The sequence below is a fragment of the Garra rufa genome, chromosome 19, assembly GCF_049309525.1.
Source record: "Garra rufa chromosome 19, GarRuf1.0, whole genome shotgun sequence".
Taxonomy (NCBI): Eukaryota; Metazoa; Chordata; class Actinopteri; order Cypriniformes; family Cyprinidae; genus Garra; species Garra rufa.
This window is the reverse complement of record NC_133379.1, coordinates 3,593,303-3,616,816: the sequence shown is the minus strand read 5'-3', so window position 1 is coordinate 3,616,816 and position 23,514 is coordinate 3,593,303. Positions and strand designations below refer to the sequence as shown.

Below are 23,514 nucleotides of genomic sequence, written 5' to 3'. Positions count from 1 at the left end.
TTTATTCTCAGACAGGGATTTGCTGTTGGGTGTATGACATGTCTTAAAAAAATGTAAACTTTTAGTTTAAAACTGTAGCTTTTGACAGTGTGCTACATATCGAAATACAGCAGTTCCAGCTGTCAGGGTCAGAGGCTCCAGGCAAGTCTACCACTGAGTAGAATGTCACATCTTGTGAAATTTTGCAACAAAAATGCATATAGATTTGGCACTAATGGAGCTCTTTTTCTGACAGCTGCGTTTACTGCATTTACTTTTAAATCGTGGACAAAGCGCCACTTTTTTCACAGGAAAAATCATTACATAGCATTATTACACCTTTTTCCAATAGTGCCTCAAACACTGGTTTTTTCAGGAGGTACTGGTGTTGACATGGTCTGTAATCAGATTTTGGAGTGATCACAACCGGTTTACATCCCTTAACCAAGCCCACATCATATTTGTGTTTTGCCCAGAATTTAGAAGGCACCTCTGCCAAAGCAGGGTGCATATCTGAGGTGTAAACATTTACCATGCACTGATTCTCCCAGTCAGTTTTGTCATTTAGAATTGGTCTTATAATTCTTTCAACCTCAATTTTGCATTCAACTGTCATCATAAATGCTTTCAAAGTCTCACTGTGTTTCAATCCTGAGTCTATTTCTCTCCAGTCTAAACTATCGACACATTGTTTTATAAACGAACCAACCTCTGCCCAAGCCTGTCCTTCAGCCTTCGCTAACGACAAATGTGGAACTGTCTGCTCTGTACATTGTTTAGACTGCGCCTCTGAAAGGCATGCTGCCAACGCACACACATCCTTTCGCCAACACATTTTGTTAAAACTCAGAGTCTCTGCACAAGTCTGCTCAATCCAATCTTTTTCGTAGTTTTCATCCCTTTCCACTACGACATGTGACGTACAATGCAAATCATCAGGTGCCACTATTTCTGCCTCAGAGCATGTTACACATTCCCTAGCTTTTTCGCACATCATTGTAGCCCAATCATGATTTATGATGTGCCATTCGTAAGCCCATTGACACTCTTCGTGCAAACAGCTCCATTGCTCATCTCTTTTTACACATCTGACACCACCCGTGAGATTCAGCAATGAGCCTCAAATTCAGTTTGCACATCAGATCTCGTCCTAAAATGGGTACGGGACAAGTTTTTGAAAGCAAGAATGCATGTTTTAGCACCCTTCCTGTTTCTGTTTCGCAAATTAATGGTTCTGTAAATCTCTCAGACATTGTACGTCCTGACGCACAGAGAGACCCAGAAAATTGATCTGTTAGCCCTGGTACACATGGTAAGTCACATAGCCGCACGGTTGATCTTGTAGCCCCTGAATCAGCTAAAAATTCAATTTGTTTTCCCTGAACTATCAGTGAATATTTTTGGCCAGACTTATACATAGCATGCTGTTTTTCAACAGCATCATCATTCATTTCAGACACAGACACAGGAAAGCAAGCTTTTCTTCATTGCAAAGAGCAGTCAGTACATCAGTGTATTTGTATGCGTATGCATATGTGTGTGTAATTGATTTATATTCACTTCCCTTTACTTGTGGCCGCTCGCTCGTCTCCTCCTCCCCCTCCTGCTCCCCGTTCCCCTCCTGGCATCAGTCCGATCCATTTTCCCTCTTGCTTCTTCGCTTTGGGGCAATTCTCAGCCCAATGTCCATCCTGTTTGCATGCACGGCATTTGGAGCAGCCTCTGAAGTCATGGTCGTTGGTCTCACATATCCAGCAGCTCCACTTGCGCTGAGGTTTCGCTGGGCCTCTCTCCTTTTTTCCTCTGGCCCAGCCTTTGCGGTTCTTTCTTCGCGCACCTGTGGCTATCTTCGCCAAACTCAGCTGTAGATCTCTGTCCATTCTGGCCTGTTTCTTCTCACTCTTCTCTCTCCGCAGCTTATCAGCGTGCCGTGCGTGAATCAAAACTGTGGCCAATCTTGCTTCTCTGAACTCAATGCAGGAAATTTTTACCTTTTCTGCAATGTCCGGTCTCAGTCCGTCCAGGAAGGCATTTCTCAAATGACTCTCCCATCTCCCCGGCTCTTGACCTCTGTCCGCCGGTTCAGTCAGCCCTGAGAATTGGTTGAATGCCTCGTGCAGGCGGCAGTAGTACTCATCGACCCTTTCATCTTTCTCCTGCTGGCATCGGCTGACTCTGGACATGTCGATTTGCATCGGAAACGTGTCTTTGATGGTGTCAACGACCCTGTCCACATCTCTCCGGTATGCATAATTTGCAGGATCATCGCAGTCGCTGCTCTTCCTTCTGTAATCGTTCTCTGGCACTCTGCCCCTGATCTTGTACCAGTTCGTCGGCCCCAGCTTTGACAGCAAAAGTCTCCTTAGCTCTAGCATCGTCGGGCTGAATTCTTCACAAAACCTTAACAGTTCGGTGCTCAGCTTGTCACCCTCTAGAGTCTCTTCGGGCAGTGCGTCTGGCTCAGCTCCACATGCTGCTGCTTCTTCTTGCGGTGCTGTAGGGTGTTTCGGAGGGGAGCAGTCGAGGTCGGGATCAACTTTCAAAGCGCGCAGCTCGGCCACCGGGTAGTGATGGACATTGTACGGCGGTGGAACATGTTTAAAGACAGAAACATCAGACATATTAGTATTTGTGATTAATGCAAATGTTCTTCCTTCTTTTAATTCCCTAATTTCCTCTTCACTCACTTTTAATTCCTTCAACATTCTATCGATCTTTTCCTCATTATCCTCTACTATTGTCTGTTTTTTCCCGATCTTCGTTTCACTCCCTCTCATTGCTTTTTGTAAGGCTCTTCTTTCTCTTCTCTCTGCCTCCCTAAGCCAACAATTCACCGTCTCCTCACATTCCTTACACACATGCCTCTTACAACATTTCTTTGGCACCTCACTGCCCTCCCTTACTGACTCTTTCACTGCTTTCAGCTTCACAACACTCAAGGTTCCCTCCCTAGGAAACTCATGATACATAATCAACTTTCCTATGTCCTTCATACATCTTTCACCAGCCGACTTCTTCATTTTACTAAATACTGGGGTGTCATATTTCCCAAATTTGCTCTGGGCTTTCCCCATACTGACTTTTGACCGTATCCCTAGGCGGGCGCGCGCCCTGTTCCCTGTCAGACGTCTCCGACAGGACCAATCCTTCACCCAAGACTGGACGGGTTGAAGCTTCGCCGCTTCTGGTCTACCCTCAAAGCGTCTTGCTGCAGGGTTGCGATCAGTACACCTACCGCTACAACCTCAATCTCCCGATTTGAGATGTCTTGGCTGCCTTCGGTGTACGTCTCGCATAGACCTGTTACACCTCCTGCCACAACCTTAGTTTCTCTTTTGAGATCCCTCAGCTGCCGTCAGTGTAACCCTTGTCAATTGTCAGTATGGTTCATTCCCTTTTACCAAATTTACCTATTTACTTTCAATTTACTTTTTTCCCCAAAAAAAAGAAAATCAATTTGTCTTACCGAGAGTCTCAGTTTTGGAGGCTTGATTTGGTTCGTTTGATTCCAGTGGTGCTCCCCTGGCCTCCGCGGATCGGCCCCTGTCTCCCTTAATTCCTAGTCGGGGTTAGGGCTGAACGTGTCTATTGTTCAGGATGTACGGTCACCGTTCCGCTGTCAGGTCAGAAGACACAGCCATGAAATCCCACTTCTGACACCAAGTTTGTCGAGGAAATTCCTGTTTAGAGACTCTCCGTCAATAAAGACAAATCGACTAAAGCTTTAAAGGTTTATTTCTTGCAAGAAAGGTTCACAGTCAAACAGATACAGTGCCCTGCCCGAGTGTGACAAAGGCGGGAGAGTTTTCCTCCACTTTATATCTCTTTTCACACTCAAGGTTACAAACTAAGAACAGATGGTGTTCTCCCATAAGGACAGAAAGACAGAAAAACATCTCTATAGATCATCCCTTCCAGGCCTCCTCTGCCTATATTTTAGGCCTCCTGCGACCCTAAAGGTCACCCTAAGGCGCCATAGAGTCCCCAACTCCCTACACAGGCAGAGGCCCTCTCACAGATGAGTCTGGTCATCACTTTACCACCGGTTGTTTTTCACAATCTCTAGTATTCTAAAAGGTCTCACATAAGCATGAAAATCACCCCTTATGAATTTTCCCCAACAATACTTTTGTACACTAGGCCATGCCCCCAGACAGACGAAGGTCCAGCCCCCAAAGTCTCAAACAAATCATGTGGGAAACACAGCAAAGTGATGTGGTTGTGTATGATTTAGAAATAGGGGAGTCTTACATTGATCAAATTCAGGCCAACTCAAATATTTTTTAAACATGTTTAAAAATGATCAGGAGCACAGGAGGTGCTCATGAAGGCAGTGGTTTACAATTGTGGTCCAGGTGACCCACAGCACTGCACATTTTGTATGTCTCTCTTGTTAAACCCACCTTCTTCAGATCATCAGCTCCTTAAGAAAGAGCTTCATGAACAAATCTGTCAGTAAAGAGAGATGTGCAGAATGTATAGTGCTGTGTGTCCCCAGGTCCAGGTTTGAAAACCACTGTTGTAAGGTACCATGACATATGACAATCATATGAGCATCAACAATTTCACAAAATGTCTCCTGACTGAGGAAAAAACAAAATCATTCACAGGCTCTGGAATTAGACTATCAATTGATATCTATCTAGCTATGAGTAATTGAAATGATAAATCCAACCCTGTGGATTACCTGTCTCTCCTCCTGAGCATTTTGTTGTGTGGGTCCAGGAAGGATACTGCAGCACAACTCCTTTAACCATGAGAAAATGCAGTTCCAGCATGTCTTCACATCCAGGACAACAGAAGGGTCAGGGAGGCCTGAAATATAAATATTTAAGCCACTGAAATCAATTTAAATCTATAGTTGTGCCTGAGTGACACTGAAACAATGAGGTTTAGTTTTTTACCGATGATTTTCTGGGTTCTTTTGAACACAGTCTTCATGATGGATGATCTCTTGATCCTGGATCCTTTCTGCCATACACTTTAGAGATGGTTTGAATGTCATGTGGTTGTGTCTAAAATACAAATAGCAGCACCATTAGTCCTGTTGCTTTATATATATTTTTTGGTACTGAACAAGTCAGGAACCAAATCAGTAAGTTACCTGTACTTGATACCCATCCCTATCATAATCATGGTTGTCATGTTGCTGCTGCCCAGACTCTATCTCCACCTGTTAGTAAAAAAAGTATGTTAGTTTTGAATAAAACATTGATAAAACAATGAACAATGAATAAAGCATTCAAACTACTACTTAAAAAATAGGCTCAATACATTTAGTGCAATAATATGAAAAATTATCCAGAGACCAGCTTTGAGGACGTGCCCACGACGTTTCTGGGACCTTAGCCAAAATCCTTAAACTACTACATAGTAACAATGAACATCATTTCTAATAAGCAACTCACTGAATGACTCAACTGGTTCACTGCTTGACATAGTAAACAATTTTTTGGATACATATTTGTTAAAACTAAACTATCAGATCTGTTTGTCAATGAAAAGTCACTAGCATAAAAATTATACAAGTTATGTATGTAAAAATGTTGTATGTAAAAACCAATAACATGTAACGAGCAAATTACACCATTTACAGGCCTGTTAATCGACAGGAAAGCAGGACATTATTAATCCCACATACACTGAATGGGATTTCGGCAGCCTCGGTCTAATTAAAAGTTTATATAACATCAGTGGTTTATATTTAAGTTTACAATATGTCTAGGCTAGCATGAGCATAGTCAGATGCGAGCGACAAGCAGTCAACGTTACTATGGTAGAAGTAAAAATAATAAAATAAAAAAAAAATGAATACTGTATAGTCTATCGTGGGTAAATTTCAAACTAGACTAAAAATAAGGTATAACATTTTAATTTAGGATTTTAAAAGTTAACTTAACGTTACCACAGACCGCATCCAGAACTAAGCTATACGTTAACATTAACCAAACAGGGCATTTATTTATTAAATTAATATAGAAAACCTCCAAAAACACAAAACACTACTTATCTTACGTGTCATCTAAAGTTATATCAGCAAAAAATTATGAATAAGAGTAGATTTTAAGCGCTTACCTTTTCCTTCTCGTCCGTCTTCTGGAAGTTGACCGTTAATGACGGACACGCGCACGGCGCACTTACGCAGCACTCAGAAAGTGACGTGCGCTGGTTTTAACCATGGTTTTAACCTTAACATTTGTGCCGTTCCCCCTTTCAATAAACCATTCACAACCATAAATTATCACCATTTGCTAAGCAAACTATTTGGTTTTTGTTTTGCCATTAATTTGATGACAAACATTTCTATATTTTAAATGACGGGTTATACTTATATAATAATTAATTCCATCATGCAAAATGCTTGACGAATTCAGTATATTCCCCATATTATAGGCTATTAAAACGGTTTACAGCTTTAAAAATAAGCTTAATACATGTAGTGCAATAATATGAAAAGTTAGTTGGAGACCTGCTGACCACGTCGCTATAACGTTTCCCACGCGACCAACCAGCGACGTCTTTTAAGGACGTGCCTACGACGTTTCTGGGACGTTAGCCAAAATTCAAAAATATGGAACGTTACCACAACGTCCTCACGACGTTGTCATAAAGTAATGTCGCGCTGACCAAATGACGACCAACTGGCGACGTCCTCACAACGTACTGTGTTTGCTGGGATATGGCTCTTGTCTGTGTACTGTCATATGGGCCATATACCTTAATACAAAAAGTCACCCAAATGAAAATTCCCTCCAATTCTAAAGCCATGGCAAAACATATATGGTACAAGTTTGGCCCATATGTGCTCAGCCATGCCATACCTAGGCCAAACGTGACAGCTTTCAGCCACATTTGGCCCAAACGTTCTTGCTATCTGGGTACATTATCGCAGTGGCCAATCAGAGGCGGCTATGTTACGATCCATTCACCACTCAAAGTGCCGGTTTCAGTTCTATACCTCCACGAACTCTCTCATTAAAACAAATTAATGCTGCGTTCCAGCACAGGCAGGTTTTTAAGCTCGTAAATCCAACCCGTTCTCATCAATTTGCGTATAAATAACACGACTTTGCACTTTCCAATTGCGTGTAATACATACGCCAAAGTCCAATTTGGCGTGCATATGATACGCCAATCCTTCCCATTAACTTCTGTGGAGAGCAGATGCGTACAAATAGCACGCAGCATCTTCTACTGCAGTGACGTCACCTGCGAGGCTCGGTTTGCTCCGTTCACTTGATGCATATACACCTTCAAACAGGTAAGAAAGGCAACAAATTATCTTTTCTTTTGTAATGAGATCATTATTTTAATTGTTTCGCTGCTTCTGCGTCTCTGTACGTGGGGTCATGTGTTAAAATGGAAGCGTGTGCGTTTAAATTAGAACAGTCGGCTGCTGCGTTAGCACAGCTGCTAATATTAGCCTAAGCTAACTTCTAACTGTTGCTGTTTTGAAATAGATAAATAAATAAAACCGTTTTAATTATATTCACGTGGCTAATGACAGCTTTACAGATCAACCAAACCAGTGTCACGTGGTAAGCGCTATCATGTAAAAGTCCGCACATTTACCATAGTTTTACCATAGTAACTGTTGCTTGACCATATTTTGTGTAGCCAATGCACAACAGTCATATCGTTTACCATGGTTTTACCTCATTAACCATAGTTTTACTGTGGTATTTGTTGTTAAAACCTAACATTTACCATGGTTTTACCACCGTAAGCATAGTTTTACTGTGGTATTTGTTGTTAAAACCTAACATTTACCATGGTTTTACCACTGTAAGCATAGTTTTACCATTAACTGTGATTTTACGGTGTACTATTTATAAAGCACAGTAATTACAATGCTTGCCACCTTTTATACTTTTTTTTATTATTATTTAATTATATAAATTAATTTTATAATTATTGTAAATATTGTAATTTAATATTTTTTTCTGTCTTGTAGTTATATGAGATCACTTACTCCAGCAGCTCTTTAAAGAAAACAACTCTTGTAAATGCCATCACGTGTTCCTATTTTTCTGAAATGTAATCCATAATTAATTTACACATAGTTTTGCTCTCTCTCTTTCTGTGGTCCATCATGACATTTTCATAATATCATAATTTTGACCAATTCTGTCAGAAAGCTGCTAGAATTAACAGAGAACTTAAACTCAAAGCTCCCAGTGCTGATCTTAAAGAAGTTATCAAGGAGTCTGAACAAATCATTCAATGATTCAATCTTTCTCAGTAATGTTGAAGACATTTAGCTATAACTGATTTGATGTAATGCACACATCCTTATTTATCTGTTGATAATAACTTTCCTTACAGTCGTTCCTCTTAAATATTTTGGTTCCAGATTATTTTTAGCACATTGTCTCAACATGTATATATTTCTCTTTGTTTCAGCTGAAAGGGAAGACCAAAGGACGCCAGTCATGGGATCTGAATTGGGCCATATTGTGCATTTATGGAAAAGACCAAAGGCAAACATTTCCAAAGGTATGTCAATGTCAGTCTGAGCATCTTGACTGAACTGTAGCATCTAGCATCTACACCAACAGAAGATTACATTCTGTTTAATGTTATACATACTGCACTTACAGTATGTTGTTGTCTGCCATTGTTTTCAATGTGTTTGTTGTTCATCATGTGATCACATCTTTCTTTCTGTCTTGCAGTCATTCTTCATCAGCTCTCCACAATATCAGCCCTTCCAAAAGCTTCCACTCTTTCTCTCTCATCTGCTCACAGTACTTTTATTGCCGTCTTCCAGTTTTTGCATGTTTACTTATTTTTTAATTTCTCCTCTACAGTCAACACTCACTCCCATCACTAACTTGTCACGTGACAAATCAGATCTTCAGTTAATTTGGCCAAATCAGATCACTTGAAGCTGTTCACATCTAGAGCAAGAACTACAATGATAACTATTTTAACCTTTTATTTTTCATACTGAAATAAAATAACATTCTGCTTATTATAAGCGTGTGCTGCAGTGATGTTGTCTGCATATACATGCTCAGACTATTCACAGTATGGTGGATTTTGATTGGCTGTCAATGTTTTTATTTTTCATCATCTGGAAAAATTTGTTCTGAAAGAGATTCCAACCATATTGTTTCTTTGTGTCAAATAGCTGTGGTGTGGACTCATCCTTGGTGTGAAGAGGCCTTTAAACTGCCTACAACTAAATCGTCAGCAGGTAATCATATTTAAATAATTCATATTAGCTTGCTATTAAAGAAAAAAATTCTAATACTGCTCTCCTCTCACTCTGTTAAACTTGCAGACAAAATTCTTCAAAATGTTTCTTCCTCTTATTCCTTTACTTCCTCACTTACACATTCTTGTGTGCTCTGTTGTAAGGTAGAAACTGAGAGTTTGCATGATGGTCTTTTCTCAGACTCTGAATCTGATGTGTACAGATGAACTCAGGAGCCTGCGAGAGTTGCCAGGGAACTTGAGCTTGAAGTATATAATTATAACTGCTTATTTTGTGTTTAAACAACAATAATAATTAAACATGGGGTCAATAAATATTTTCTTGTTTTACAGCTGGAGACCAAAAACGCATAGAAAATCAGTCACAGCAAGCCAGTCAAACCAGTCCTGATGAATGAGGAAAGAACATGGTCTTCTTGTGCCCAAATAGAAAAGGCAGATTTCCACTGGTATGTATGTAATCAAGCAATGTAGTTCTATGCATTTGATGTTGATCTCTCAAAAGATAACATTATTGTTTTTCACAAACACATCTTTTTTTCGAGCTCCTAGAATTAGCAAATCAACTGTGCGATCATATCTGGAATTTGGGCGGGAAATGACAGAATATGGTGAGCACTGACACCAGCACCTGTAATCCCCAACACTATTTCTCTGTTGACTTATTTATTTGTCTGTTTGTTTGAAGGAGGATGAAGCCAGTTGATGAAGAGATTAATTAAACGGCCATCAGGTATCTGCTGTGAAGACGGACAGCTCTACTGTGACAGCTCAGATGTTGCGGTGCAAAAAAGTAAACTTCACAACTGAACAACAAGAGTTGTGGAGGGATTCTTTTGGCCCATACCTCCAACAAGAATCAATGGTAAGTCCAATGCAAAAACTATAAATTCTAATTCTGTATATTGTTTAATGATTTACAACATTCTATACATGTTTTGTCCCTCCAGGACATCTAGATCAGGTGGTGTGTGAGGAAAGCACAGAGGACCATCAGAGACTCCAGCCAACTGCATGGATCGCTCTCATTGTTACCATCAGGCAGAAGTTATTGCAGAACCTACACCAGCAGACTGCGAGACAAATTCTTTCCACAGACTGAACTGAACTCGTACCAGTAACACCACACACCACATCATGTACTGCACTCTAACAATTACACTGTCTGGACTCTGACTCCCTATTATTCTGCACCCTAACATTCTGTTTGCACTAATTCATACCATTCTTGTCATTATTTTTATCATTGTTTTCATTTTGTGCTCACTGTATAGCATACTTTTCACCATATATTGTTCTCTGCATGTACTGAATCCTTTATATTTATTTATTTATTTATATATATATATATACTGTGTATGTGTGTTATATATTTAATATTTTTCATCCATACTGTACTGCTGCAGTTTGCACAAATAATTTCACTTATACACTTGTAATTATGGTATTGTGACAATAAAGTGATTTGAACTGGTCATTTCTTTTGTTCATCGCTTGTACTGTAGTGTGCTGGATAACAACTGCAAATTGTTTATGACATGGAAGAAGTTTATGGATAAACAAGTAAGAAGAAGAAAACCAGGGGGGTGTTCCATAAAACAAGTTTACCAAATATGTCAGGCTTATTTGGTAAACTTGTTTAATGGAACACCCCCCAGGAGAGCTCAGATGATGAGCAGGAAACTTAATGTGATTCCATGATGCTCAAGAAATTTGACCCATGACATAACCCATGTTTCTTTCTCTTGAATATCATTTGTCTTTATAATCCACTTTAGTTGTCTTTATGATGTATTCTCCAGTAAAGTATTGCACATGATGTTGGATAAAAAAGTATGGTGAATATTCTGTATTAGGGATGGTGTTTGTTGAAAACACCATTTAATTTTGTAAACAATACACCTAACTATCATGAGTGTTTTAATTAAGGCATGGACATTTGGTCATATAAAAGACATTCAGTTTCCTGAAGGCAAGGCTGAAAGCTGAATTAGAAGAGACTGCATGGACCATATTGCTACAGACACTTCATGCACAACTGAGGGTGATGGACCAGGGAAAGATCAATACTCAATACATAGATGTGAATCTAATACTGTATTATAAGCAAGATGTGCATGCACGTTACTGATGTTTCACATCAGAGAAAGAATAAAATAATTGACACAGACACAAATTAGGTGTTTTACATTATGATTGTTTGCATTGCATGAATTGTATCTCCTGGGAATTGCATCTCCTGGGCAAGGATGAGCTTCAAGCCTGCCAAGCCCAGGTCTCTGGTCCTAAAGAAGGGTAAAGTGTCCGACCGTTTCCGCTTTGCCCTGGGAGAGACCATGATTCCATCGGTGAATGAAAAACCAGTCAAGAGCCAGGGGAAGATCTTTGATAGCTCCCTGAAGGACTCAGCTGCTGCCATAAAACAAACTAAGCGCGAACTGACCACCTGGCTCACAGCGATTCACAGATCTGGCCTTGGATCTACCAGCATGGAGTCCTGCCAAGAATACTCTGGCCCCTGTTAGTCTACGAGGTACCAACATCAACAGTCGAGGCCCTTGAAAAGTCTATAAGCCAGTTCCTCAGGAGATGGCTGGGGCTCCCTCGGTCCTTGAGCAGCATTGCCCTGTATGGCCATACCACCAAGCTGCATCTTCCTTTGAGTGGACTAACAGTGTCCAAGTAGCACCAGAAGGTGTATTCAAATCCATATGGCTTTTGCACCATAAATACACACTGTCTGTACCTTGTCTTACTGAAAGACACATTGAAAGTGTGTGATAGTACAATGAAGGATCACAATATGTATTGTTTTTTTTTTTTTTTTACATTTGTGTCTTCATTTAGCGTCATCGCTGTATTCTTGCTCCTGATCTAATGAAATCAGTGGAGCCCCTTTCAAATGGGAACTGTCTAATTCTTATACTAAAATAACCATGACTTGCAACTTACATATTGGCAAGTTGCTGAAAAGACAATCTCAAAAATGTGACTCAGCACAGTGTGTTGTCTGAGAAGAAGAGATGTGTGCACATTTTAACTGCCCTTCCATCTCCAGGGGCCCAGTAGTCCCCTGGAAGAGCAAAATAAAATTACATTTCAAATGGCTGTAAATCAGTGTCTTATTATGATGACAAAGAGAAAACTGGCAGGACAAGTACTTTTGCTATGTTAACTGCATAATGTTTTAAAACGTATTTAGAAAGGTGGTATAAATGTGTTTTAAAAAGTGGTCTAGGTAAAATAGCAAATTTCAGCCTGCCTCTTGAATATGCCATAGATGTTTGCACAATGAACATGTTTAGATAAGCTTTGTTAAAAAAGATTGTATTTTGTCCGATTTTATAATTTAACATTCTAAACTACATTACCCATAAGCCTCTGCCATTCTATCGATGGAACGCGAAAAAAGATGGCGCTGTTATTTGTAGTTTAAAGAAGATATGCTTAGGGTTAGGGTTAGAATCTCTGTAAAGTGGCAATTACTCACAACATAGCAACGGTGTATTGTTAACTGAGGGTATTACAGACGTAATAATAAATGCAAAACGGACTTTCCGACATCGAGCGTTTTGTTTTTATTATTTAGTTTAAAAGATAGTCCAATTACAGCGAGTTCTACGAGTGCCACGGGAACTTTCAAAGCCAAGGGCAACCCAGCTGAGCAGAGGCATCAAACTTACTTGTCCATATATGGTCATTTATGACAGGATCTTGGGTTCTTGTGGGGAATGGATAGATAATCAGTTGAATGATTTATTTGTCGCCACTGCATATAAAACTGTGGAGTTATCCTGATGCAGCAATAGATTTGTTAAAGTATATAAAAGTATATATTTTTATGGTATACATTGTGTACACCAATAGTAATGTACAATATCTAAAGTAAAACGTTTGCATATCCTGTTCATATAAATCAAAATGTAAAATAAATAATAATTAGTTAAACATGAAGTATTTTTCTACTATTCAATTTGGCTTTTGTAACATTTACAGAGTATTTATAGTGGTTAAATAAACAGTTAATCATTTCTGTTTTCTGGAAATTGTCCTTCTTAGATCTGCCAGTTAAACTATAGGAATAATAATAAATCATGAAATCACACATTTTGTAGTTATTTCCCAATGTTTATTGATATGTCAAACCTTTCCCAGATAAACAGTCATTATGAAAAAAAATTAAAAACAAAAACCTGCTGATTATAAAATTGTACAACACTCAAAAATAAAAGAGAATTTGTTTACAGAACATGTTACAAGATGCCAAATAATATTCAAGGCTCCAGCTGAAAATATATTTTCTTCACTTTAACAAAAAATTAGGCAAAAATGATTAAGAACAATACTTCAATATTTTACAATTATTACCTTATATGATATATTTCCTGTTTCCTTTCATCATTGTTTGCTTCTATTGTGACTAAATGCAAGACAAATGAATGATTAATAATTATAATTTTTATAGTAAGTTGTTAGTGGTAGATATAAATCACTATATATTGACAGGAGTGCCAACAGTAGAGATGGTAGTAAGTGTTGACTGTAGAGGAGAAATAAAAAAATAATAATAATAATAAAAAAAAAACATAATAATAATAATAATAATAATAATAAGTAGACACATAAAAACTGGAAGACGGCAGTTAAGTACTGAGAGAAGATGTGCCACATGAGAGAAAGCGATGTGGAAGCTTTTGGAAGGGCTGATATTGTGGAGAGCTGATGAAGAAGGACTTAGTAGTCTGTGAGAAATCCTGCAAGACAGGAAGAAAGAGAATTAATCACGATGAACAATTTTTCAAAAACAGATGGCAGACAACAGCATACTGTAAGTGCAGCATGTATAACAGTAAACAGAATGTTATCGTCTGTTGGTGTAGATGCTGAAATAGTTATTATCATAGTTCTTGTTCATGGTGTGAACAGCTTTAAGTTTAAGATATCATGTACTGTTAGACAGTGGCAATTTGTAAAAATTCATAAAGAAAGAACAAAATGGACTTAATATAAACTTTATGAAACAAACACTGACTACTTTCAATGGCAAAATTAGCATGAGAGTTCAGGCAATGGCCAGTGACAAAAGTACAAGTGAAAGTCGTAGAATTTTACATAACTAGGCCTGTACAAGATTATATAAATTTGCTGATATGCTGTTAATATTATAAATGAGTTCGACATGACACTTTGTTGGTTGTTCTTTCTAATAGGGATGTGGAGCAAGCTGTGCAAAATGTAACTGCACTACAGTTCAGTCAAGATGCTCAGACTGACATTGACATACCTTTGGAAATGTTTGTCTTTGGTCTTTTCCATAAATGCACAATATGGCCCAATTCAGATCCCATGACTGGCGTCCTTTGGTCTTCCCTTTCAGCTGAAACAAAGAGAAATATATACATGTTGAGACAATGTGCTAAAAATAATCTGGAACCAAAATATTTAAGAGGAACGACTGTAAGGAAAGTTATTATCAACAGATAAATAAGGATGTGTGCATTACATCAAATCAGTTATAGCTAAATGTCTTCAACGTTACTGAGAAAGATTGAATCATTGAATGATTTGTTCAGACTCCTTGATAACTTCTTTAAGATCAGCACTGGGAGCTTTGAGTTTAAGTTCTCTGTTAATTCTAGCAGCTTTCTGACAGAATTGGTCAAAATTATGATATTATGAAAATGTCATGATGGACCACAGAAAGAGAGAGAGCAAAACTATGTGTAAATTAATTATGGATTACATTTCAGAAAAATAGGAACAAGTGATGGCATTTACAAGAGTTGTTTTCTTTAAAGAGCTGCTGGAGTAAGTGATCTCATATAACTACAAGACAATAATTTACAATAATTATAAAATTAATTTATATAATTGTTTTTTTTTTAAGTATAAAAGGTGGCAAGCATTGTAATTCCTGTGCTTTACAAATAATACACCGTAAAATCACAGTTAATGGTAAAACTACGTTTACAGTTGTACAACCACGGTGAGCATTATGGTTATTGTGCTTTAACAACAAATACCACAGTAAAACTATGGTTACTGAGGTAAAACCATGGTAAATGTTGTGGTTATTGTGCTTTAACTACAAATACCACAGTAAAACTATGGTTACTAAGGTAAAACTATGGTAAATGTTGTGGTTATTGTGCTTTAACTACAAATACCACAGTAAAAATATGGACACTGAGGTAAAACCATGGTAAATGTTGAGGTTATTGTGCTTTAACTACAAATACCACAGTAAAAATATGGACACTGAGGTAAAACCATGGTAAATGTTGAGGTTATTGTGCTTTAACTACAAATACCACAGTAAAACTGGTTACTGAGGTAAAACCATGGTAAATGTTGTGGTTATTGTGCTTAACTACAAACACCACAGTAAAACTATGGTTACTGAGGTAAAACCATGGTAAATGTTGTGGTTATTGTGCTTTAACTACAAATACCACAGTAAAACTATGGTTACTGAGGTAAAACTATGGTAAATGTTGTGGTTATTGTGCTTTAACTACAAATACCACAGTTAAACTATGGTTACTGAGGTAAAACTACGGTAAATGTTGTGGTTATTGTGCTTTAACTACAAATACCACAGTAAAACTATGGTTACTGAGGTAAAACTATAGTAAATGTTGTGGTTATTGTGCTTTAACTACAAATACCACAGTAAAACTATGGACACTGAGGTAAAATCATGGTAAATGTTGTGGTTATTGTGCTTTAAAAACAAATACCACAGTAAAACTATGCTTACTGAGGTAAAACCATGGTAAATGTTGTGGTTATTGTGCTTTAACTACAAATACCACAGTTTAACTATGCTTACAGTGGTAAAACCATAGTAAATGTGGTTAAACTACAAATACCACAGTAAAACTATGCTTACAGTGGTAAAACCATGGTAAATGTTGTGGTTATTGTGCTTTAACTACAAATACCACAGTAAAACTATGGTTACTGAGGTAAAACTATAGTAAATGTTGTGGTTATTGTGCTTTAACTACAAATACCACAGTAAAACTATGGACACTGAGGTAAAATCATGGTAAATGTTGTGGTTATTGTGCTTTAAAAACAAATACCACAGTAAAACTATGCTTACTGAGGTAAAACCATGGTAAATGTTGTGGTTATTGTGCTTTAACTACAAATACCACAGTTTAACTATGCTTACAGTGGTAAAACCATAGTAAATGTGGTTAAACTACAAATACCACAGTAAAACTATGCTTACAGTGGTAAAACCATGGTAAATGTTGTGGTTATTGTGCTTTAACAACAAATACCACAGCAAAACTATGGTTAATGAGGTAAAACGATGTGACTTGTGCATTGGCTACACAAAATATGGTCAAGCAACAGTTACTATGGTAAAACTATGGTAAATGTGCGGACTTTTACATGATAGCGCTTATCACGTGACACTGGTTTGGTTGATCTGTAAAGCTGTCATTAGCCACGTGAATATAATTAAAACGGTTTTATTTATTTATCTATTTCAAAACAGCAACAGTTAGAAGTTAGCTTAGGCTAATATTAGCAGCTGTGCTAACGCAGCAGCCGACTGTTCTAATTTAAACGCACACGCTTCCATTTTAACACATGACCCCACGTACAGAGACGCAGAAGCAGCGAAACAATTAAAATAATGATCTCATTACAAAAGAAAAGATAATTTGTTGCCTTTCTTACCTGTTTGAAGGTGTATATGCATCAAGTGAACGGAGCAAACCGAGCCTCGCAGGTGACGTCACTGCAGTAGAAGATGCTGCGTGCTATTTGTACGCATCTGCTCTCCACAGAAGTTAATGGGAAGGATTGGCGTATCATATGCACGCCAAATTGGACTTTGGCGTATGTATTACACGCAATTGGAAAGTGCAAAGTCGTGTTATTTATACGCAAATTGATGAGAACGGGTTGGGAAATGACACAGGCTTCTCTCAAAAGATAATAAGACAATGTACAAGAGGCATCATTGTGGAAATAAATATTACTCATCTTTTATTTACATTTGAACAAAAAGTGGCATGTCCAAAATTATTCATACACTTCTCAATAATCAATAGAAAGGCCTTTATTGGCTATTACAGCAATCAAACGCTTCCTAGAATTGCTGACCTGCTTTTTGCATGTCTTCACTGGTATTTTTGCCCATTCATCTTTAGCGATGAACTCCAACTCTTTCAGGTTGGAGGGTCTCCTTGCCATCACCCTGATCTTTAGCTCCCTCCACAGATTCTCAATTGGATTTAAGTCAGGACTCTGGCTGGGCCACTGCAAAACGTTAATGTTTTTGTCTGCTAACCATTTCTTCACCACTTTTGCTGTGTGTTTTGGGTCGTTGTCATGCCGAAATGGTTAAAAAACACCCCCAAAACATTAGGTTCCCACCACCATGTTTGACAGTGGGGATGGTGTTCTTAGGGTTGAAGGTTTCTCCTTTTTCATGCCAAATGAAGGCTACATCATTGTGGCCAAACAATTCAATTTTAGTTTAATCTGACCATAAAACAGAAGACCAGAAGTCTTCTTCTTTGTCCAAATGAGCATTTGCAAAGGCCAAGCGGGCTTTTGTGTGCCTTATCTGGAGAAGCTTGGACTATTTGGAATGGTATAGAACTTTGGATTTTCCCATAGACTGTGACAGTTTGCAAAGGGTATGAATAATTTTGGACTTTTTGTTCAAATGTAAATAAAAGCTGAGAAATATTTTTTTCCACAATGATGCCTCTTGTACATCATTTTATTATATGTTGGGAGAAGCCTGTGTCATTTCTGGTCAAAAAAACTTGGATTGAATAAAAGTAACTTTAAGTCAGTATTTGCCAGGGGTATGAATAATTTCGGGCTTGACTGTATGTCATGATTTGCTCAGTTACCTAGATGTGTGGCCATATTGACGATTATCGAATGTAAGCAACAGCATGGATTGCATGGTTAATGAACTACTGAATACATTGTTCTGCTAATTTATGCTGTCTAAAATGTGGGGAATCTGCTAAATCATATAGAGAAGGATTTAGTAAGCAGGAAAGGCTGCAATATTTTGACAAACTAAAGTTAATGCTGGTAAAGATATTTGCAATTAAGATATTTAAGATATAATATTTCACCTACCTGACCTGAAATGATAAGAACAAACACGAATGTTGTCAAGATTCTTGCCCTAGAAATCCTGATTCAGTTTGGCCAACAACAAACGCCTTTTGTTTCTCAGACAGTTGTTTGCACTGTTCTCCTTGATTTATTATAACAAATGCTTTCCCCAGACCGACCGATTAGTACAGCCCAAAACATGACAATAATTGATTATTTTCAGCAGCAATAATCAGCTAAATTTGCTGAAAACCACAATTTTATATTCCAGGTTTGATATGTGTGCATTTTCAATTACCATGGAATGCTGAGAATAGTTTATTAGACTGACCTTTATTCTGGACATCCAATGTCACCAATAGGTGGCAGCACAGTCCTACTCACTCACTTCTGCCTCATGAGATGTTATAATTCAGACAGCACACTTTCGCTCAATATGTAAATGTCTTTTGTTGTAAAAATTGGACCCATTCCCAAAATCAATATGCAACATTCCCTGCAACATCAATATGTTGATTTCTCCCAAACTGCTCTCTCTCTCTCTCTCTCTCTCTCTCTCTCTCTCTCTCTCTTTTTCCCTGGTCTGATGACTGTAATAGCTCATGAGTAAAGATATATTAGTTGCCTCTAACTGTGTCTGCATGCACAGAGAGCTTATCCTGCAGACAGTGTGTTAGTGTGATGAATCTACTAGCAGTTCATCCCAAATGAATGTGTGTTTTCAGTCATTCAGTGAGCTATGGATGCCGCAAGCAATCGTTCATCTACAGGCATCTGCATGAAATTGTTTTCCTCTTGAATCATTAAGGGGGCTTAATTGACTTTTTAAATGAGGATGAGCTGCTTATACTTGCTGTATTGATTTGAATTTCAAGGAAGTTCAGATCTGTGCAGTTACTAGCGGCCTTGATAGATTTTTATTCGCTGTTCTTTCCCGTAACCAAATATGAATAATCCCTCCAGCCCGTAAACATGCCAGATTCCCTGCCTACATTCTATATGAGGATATTACAGCCTCAGTGAGCCACATACACTCTTAAAAAATAAAGGTTCTTTATTGGCAATGATGGTTACATAAAGAATATTGAACATTCATGGAACCTTTAAAGGTTCTTAGTCAAAAAAGGTTCTCCAGATGTTCTTCAAAATGGTTTTTACTGAAAGGTAATGGTTCTTCTATAGCATCACTGCAACACCCATTTGGACCTTTATTTTTAAGAGTGTAGAGACTAAGCAAACCATTGCTTTAATATTTATTTTTTTTGTTTTCTGTAACTCAGTTGGTAATCCTTGTAAAGGATTGTCATATTTTAATGGACACTCAATCGGTGTCTGAAAACATTACTTGAACTTTACTTTCAATATTCTCTTTTGAGTATACTTTCTATATTCATAATATTAATTACACTAACCTTTTCAATTAAAAAAGATATCCTGAAGTTTTGGCACACTTGGTACACAATGACATTTAGCCTGTGACAGTGTTTCCTGGTATCGTTTATTTGCACTTATGACTGTTCTTCCTCACAGCTGTGGGAGACAAGGCTGTGGAAGCCACATCAGCAGTTTAACAGAAAGACAACAAGAAAATAAAATGAATGAAAACAACTTGGATGCTTAGAACAGTGTGGGCTTTTGTGGTTAATGAAACACAAACAAGTAAATGAAAGCTCTAAACTCCATCTAACACACTTGAGCTCTGTCCCAAAACCTAGTTAGATTTTAATGTGACAGTGTTTCCGGTGTCACGCAATGGCTGTATATTTTACAACTTCGTAAAAAATCCTATTTGATATCGGAATATAATGTTTATATGACCAGCTACTTTATATGACTTGTAATGTGATGTGATGTTAAAACATGTACAGATTTTTTCTATATACCGTATAACGATTAAGAGTTTTCAACAGTCTTTTTCTGTAAAAAATCCATTTAATTTACTTTATTGTGCTTTAAATGTACATTCAGTACTGAAATGTATCACTAAACATTAGTGATGTGATTTTGATTTTGTACGTTTGCCCACTGACAAAGAAATGATCAGTCTATTATTTTAATGGTAGGTTTATTTGAACAGTGAGAGACAGAATAACAACAAAACAATCCAGAAAAGTAATTCTATAATAATTCAAAATTTATTTGCATTTTACTGAGCAAAATAAGTCTTTTATACAGGTAAAGAGCTGAGATTAGGAGCACTCTATTAAAGGGAGTGCTCCTAATCCCAGTTTGTTACCTGTATAAAAGACACCTGTCCACAGAAGCAATCAATCAATTAGATTCCAAACTCTCCACCATGGCCAAGACCATGTCTAAGGATGTCAGGGACAAGATTGTAGACCTACACAAGGCGGGAAAGGACTACAAAACCATCGCCAAGCAGCTTGTGAGAAGGTGACAACAGTTGTTGTGATTATTCGCAAATGAAAGGAACACAAAATAACTGTCAATCTCCCTTGGTCCTGTGCTCCATGCAAGATCTCACCTTGTGGAGTTTCAATGTTTATGAGAACAGTGAGGAATCAGCCCAGAACTACACAGGAGGATCTTGTCAATGATCTCAAGGCAGCTGGGACCATAGTCACCAAGAAAACAATTGGTAACACATTACGCCATGAAGGACTAAAATCCTGCAGCGCCTGCAAGGTCCCCCTGCTCAAGAAAGCACATGTACAGGCCCATCTGAAGTTTGCCGATGAACAAGAATCTGAATGATTCACTGGGTGAAAGTGTGGTCAGATGAGCCCAAAATCAAGCTCTTTGGCATCAACTCATTTCACCGTGTTTGGAGGGGAAGGAATGCTGACTATGACCCCAAGAACACCATCCACATAGAGTTGGAAACATTATGCTTTGGGGGTGTTTTTCTGCTAAGGGGACAGGATAACTGCACCACATCAAAGGGATGATGGACGGGTCCATGTACTGTCAAATCTTGGGTGAGAACCTCTTTCCCTCAGCCAGGGAATTGAAAATGGGTCATGGATGGGTATTCCAGCATGAAAATGACCCAAAACACACGGCCAAGGCAACAAAGGAGTGGCTCAAGAAGAAGCACATTAAGGTTCTGGAGTGGCCTATAGCCAGTCTTCAGACCTTAATCCCATAGAAAATCTGTGGAGGGAGCTGAAGTTTTAATTTGCCAAACATCAGCCTCAAAACCTTAAAGGTTGTATCAGCGATTTCTAGCCTAAAACATAAGTGTCAATTTCAGCTTACCTTTCTTCAGGATCCGCTCGCTGCCTGCCCCATAAATTGTCTGTGAAAAAACCGCGTCTCTCTGGTCAGCCTAGGGTCCGAGATATGCCAAAAAAACAATCGGCACTACCAACCTTTCCACACAAAAACAAACAGTGTTCCAACCAATCAGCGTCAGGGGTTTGGTGTTGTGGACTTTCGCTCCGCCTCCCTCACGTCCCTGCACCAGTAGGAAAGTCCACAACACCAAACCCCTGACGCTGATTGGTTCGAACACTGTTTGGTTATTTGTGGTGTGTTGATAGCACCGATTGTTTTTTTTGGCATATCTCGGACCCTAGGCTGACCAGAGAGACGCGGTTTTTTCACAGACAATTTATGGGGCAGGCAGCGAGCGGATCGTGATGAAAGGTAAGCTGAAATCGACACTTTATGTTTTAGGCTAGAAATCGCTGATACAACCTTTAATGGCTTGGAGAGGACTTGCAAGGAGGAGTGGGACAAAATCCACCCTGAGATGTGTGCAAATCTGGTGGCCAACTACAAGAAATGTCTGACCTCTGTGATTGCCAACAAGGGTTTTGCCACCAAGTACTAAGTCATGTATTGCGAAGGGGTCAAATACTTATTTCACTCATTAAAATGCAAATCAATCTATAACTTTTTTTATATGTGTTTTTCTGGATTTTGTTGTTGTTGTTATTCTGTCTCTCACTGTTAAAATAAATCAACCATTAAAATTATAGGGTTTTACTGATTTCCGTCCACAGTTTCATAAACCCATGGTCTGAGAAAAGACCTCTATTGCTGCCATTATGAATAAAGTATGACAGGACTGTAACAGGCATATAGCCTGTTCCCAAAGAGGGTGCAATAGGCGCCATAAAGAAAGAATAAATAAGTTCGCTATAGAGTGTTTTTATTAGGTTTTATTTCGGTTAGGTTGCTGTCTTCAGGCTATGTAGACAGTTGACTCAGTAGGTCTTGGAATAGATCTCCTTTTTGCCTTTATTAGCTGCATTATTCCAACTCTTCCTCCTCTTCAGACAGCTTGCTAGTCAATCTACATGATGAATATGACAAATGCTACATCCAGCACCCTTACAACCCTCAAAACATCTTGAAAAGGACTATCAACCCCCATCTAGTCTGTATCTCGCACTATTCAAACATGCCATGGCACTGAGATTCGTTTCGTTTTTTTACAAAGGCTGTGAATATTCTAAACATGACAAATGAGATGTTCACCATTGTCTAAGACCAACAGTTATATCAGAGTGAAACGGCAACCTCTGGCGCAGATAATGTGAGTTTTCACATTAATTCAGACATCATTCAGAAAAGAGAAGGAGTGAGAGAGATGGTGGGAGAGAATGATGACTAAACAGTGACAGGGAGCAGGGAGCAGGCTTCCAATCACAGAAGCCATCAGATGAGTTCACTTTGAAAAGACAGCTTTGGTAAATATGAGGCACGGTGGTGAAGATAAATGCCGTCTTTGAAGCCATACATTACAACTCGCAGTAAGACAGGAGGAATTAGCCTGTCGCATGCAGAGCTAACCTTGAAAGACAGATTTTGAATTAAGCTGCCTCTGTCTGACAAATACTGCCGTGACATGAAAAAACCTCTTCTGTTTTCAGATTTCAGACCATAAAGAATCTGTTGTCCTTGAGTCGCATCATTATTGTAAGTGTCACATTAAAGAAATGGAAATTCTGTCATTTATTCTCCACTTGAAATTGTAAGATATCCTTTATTTGGTGGAACAAAAACAAAAATGTTTCACAGAATCTGCATGCTGCTCTTTTCCGTACAATGAAAGTGAATAGGGACTGGGGCTGTCAAGCACCTAAAAGACAAAAACACTGTAAAAATAACATTATTCAATAAAAATCTTGGTGCATCCCATTTTTATGTGCCAATTTGGACTAATTATGTAATATACAGTGTTTGTCCAAGGTGCTTAAAATACTTGAATTTGACTTTTTGAAATTTAAGGCCTGGAAAACC

At 38.3% G+C, this 23,514-nt stretch overlaps 1 long non-coding RNA gene across 1 annotated transcript; it reads right to left on the bottom strand.

Moving 5' to 3' along the window:
* Positions 1-4,665: 4,665 nt before the first annotated feature.
* LOC141292269 (uncharacterized) lies at positions 4,666-6,172 on the bottom strand. The gene is made up of 4 exons (XR_012340479.1): positions 6,055-6,172; positions 5,084-5,152; positions 4,884-4,994; positions 4,666-4,794 (listed from the first exon to the last, which is right to left on the bottom strand). It is a non-coding gene; the product is annotated as an uncharacterized lncRNA (long non-coding RNA).
* Between the last annotated feature and the right edge of the window lie 17,342 nt (positions 6,173-23,514).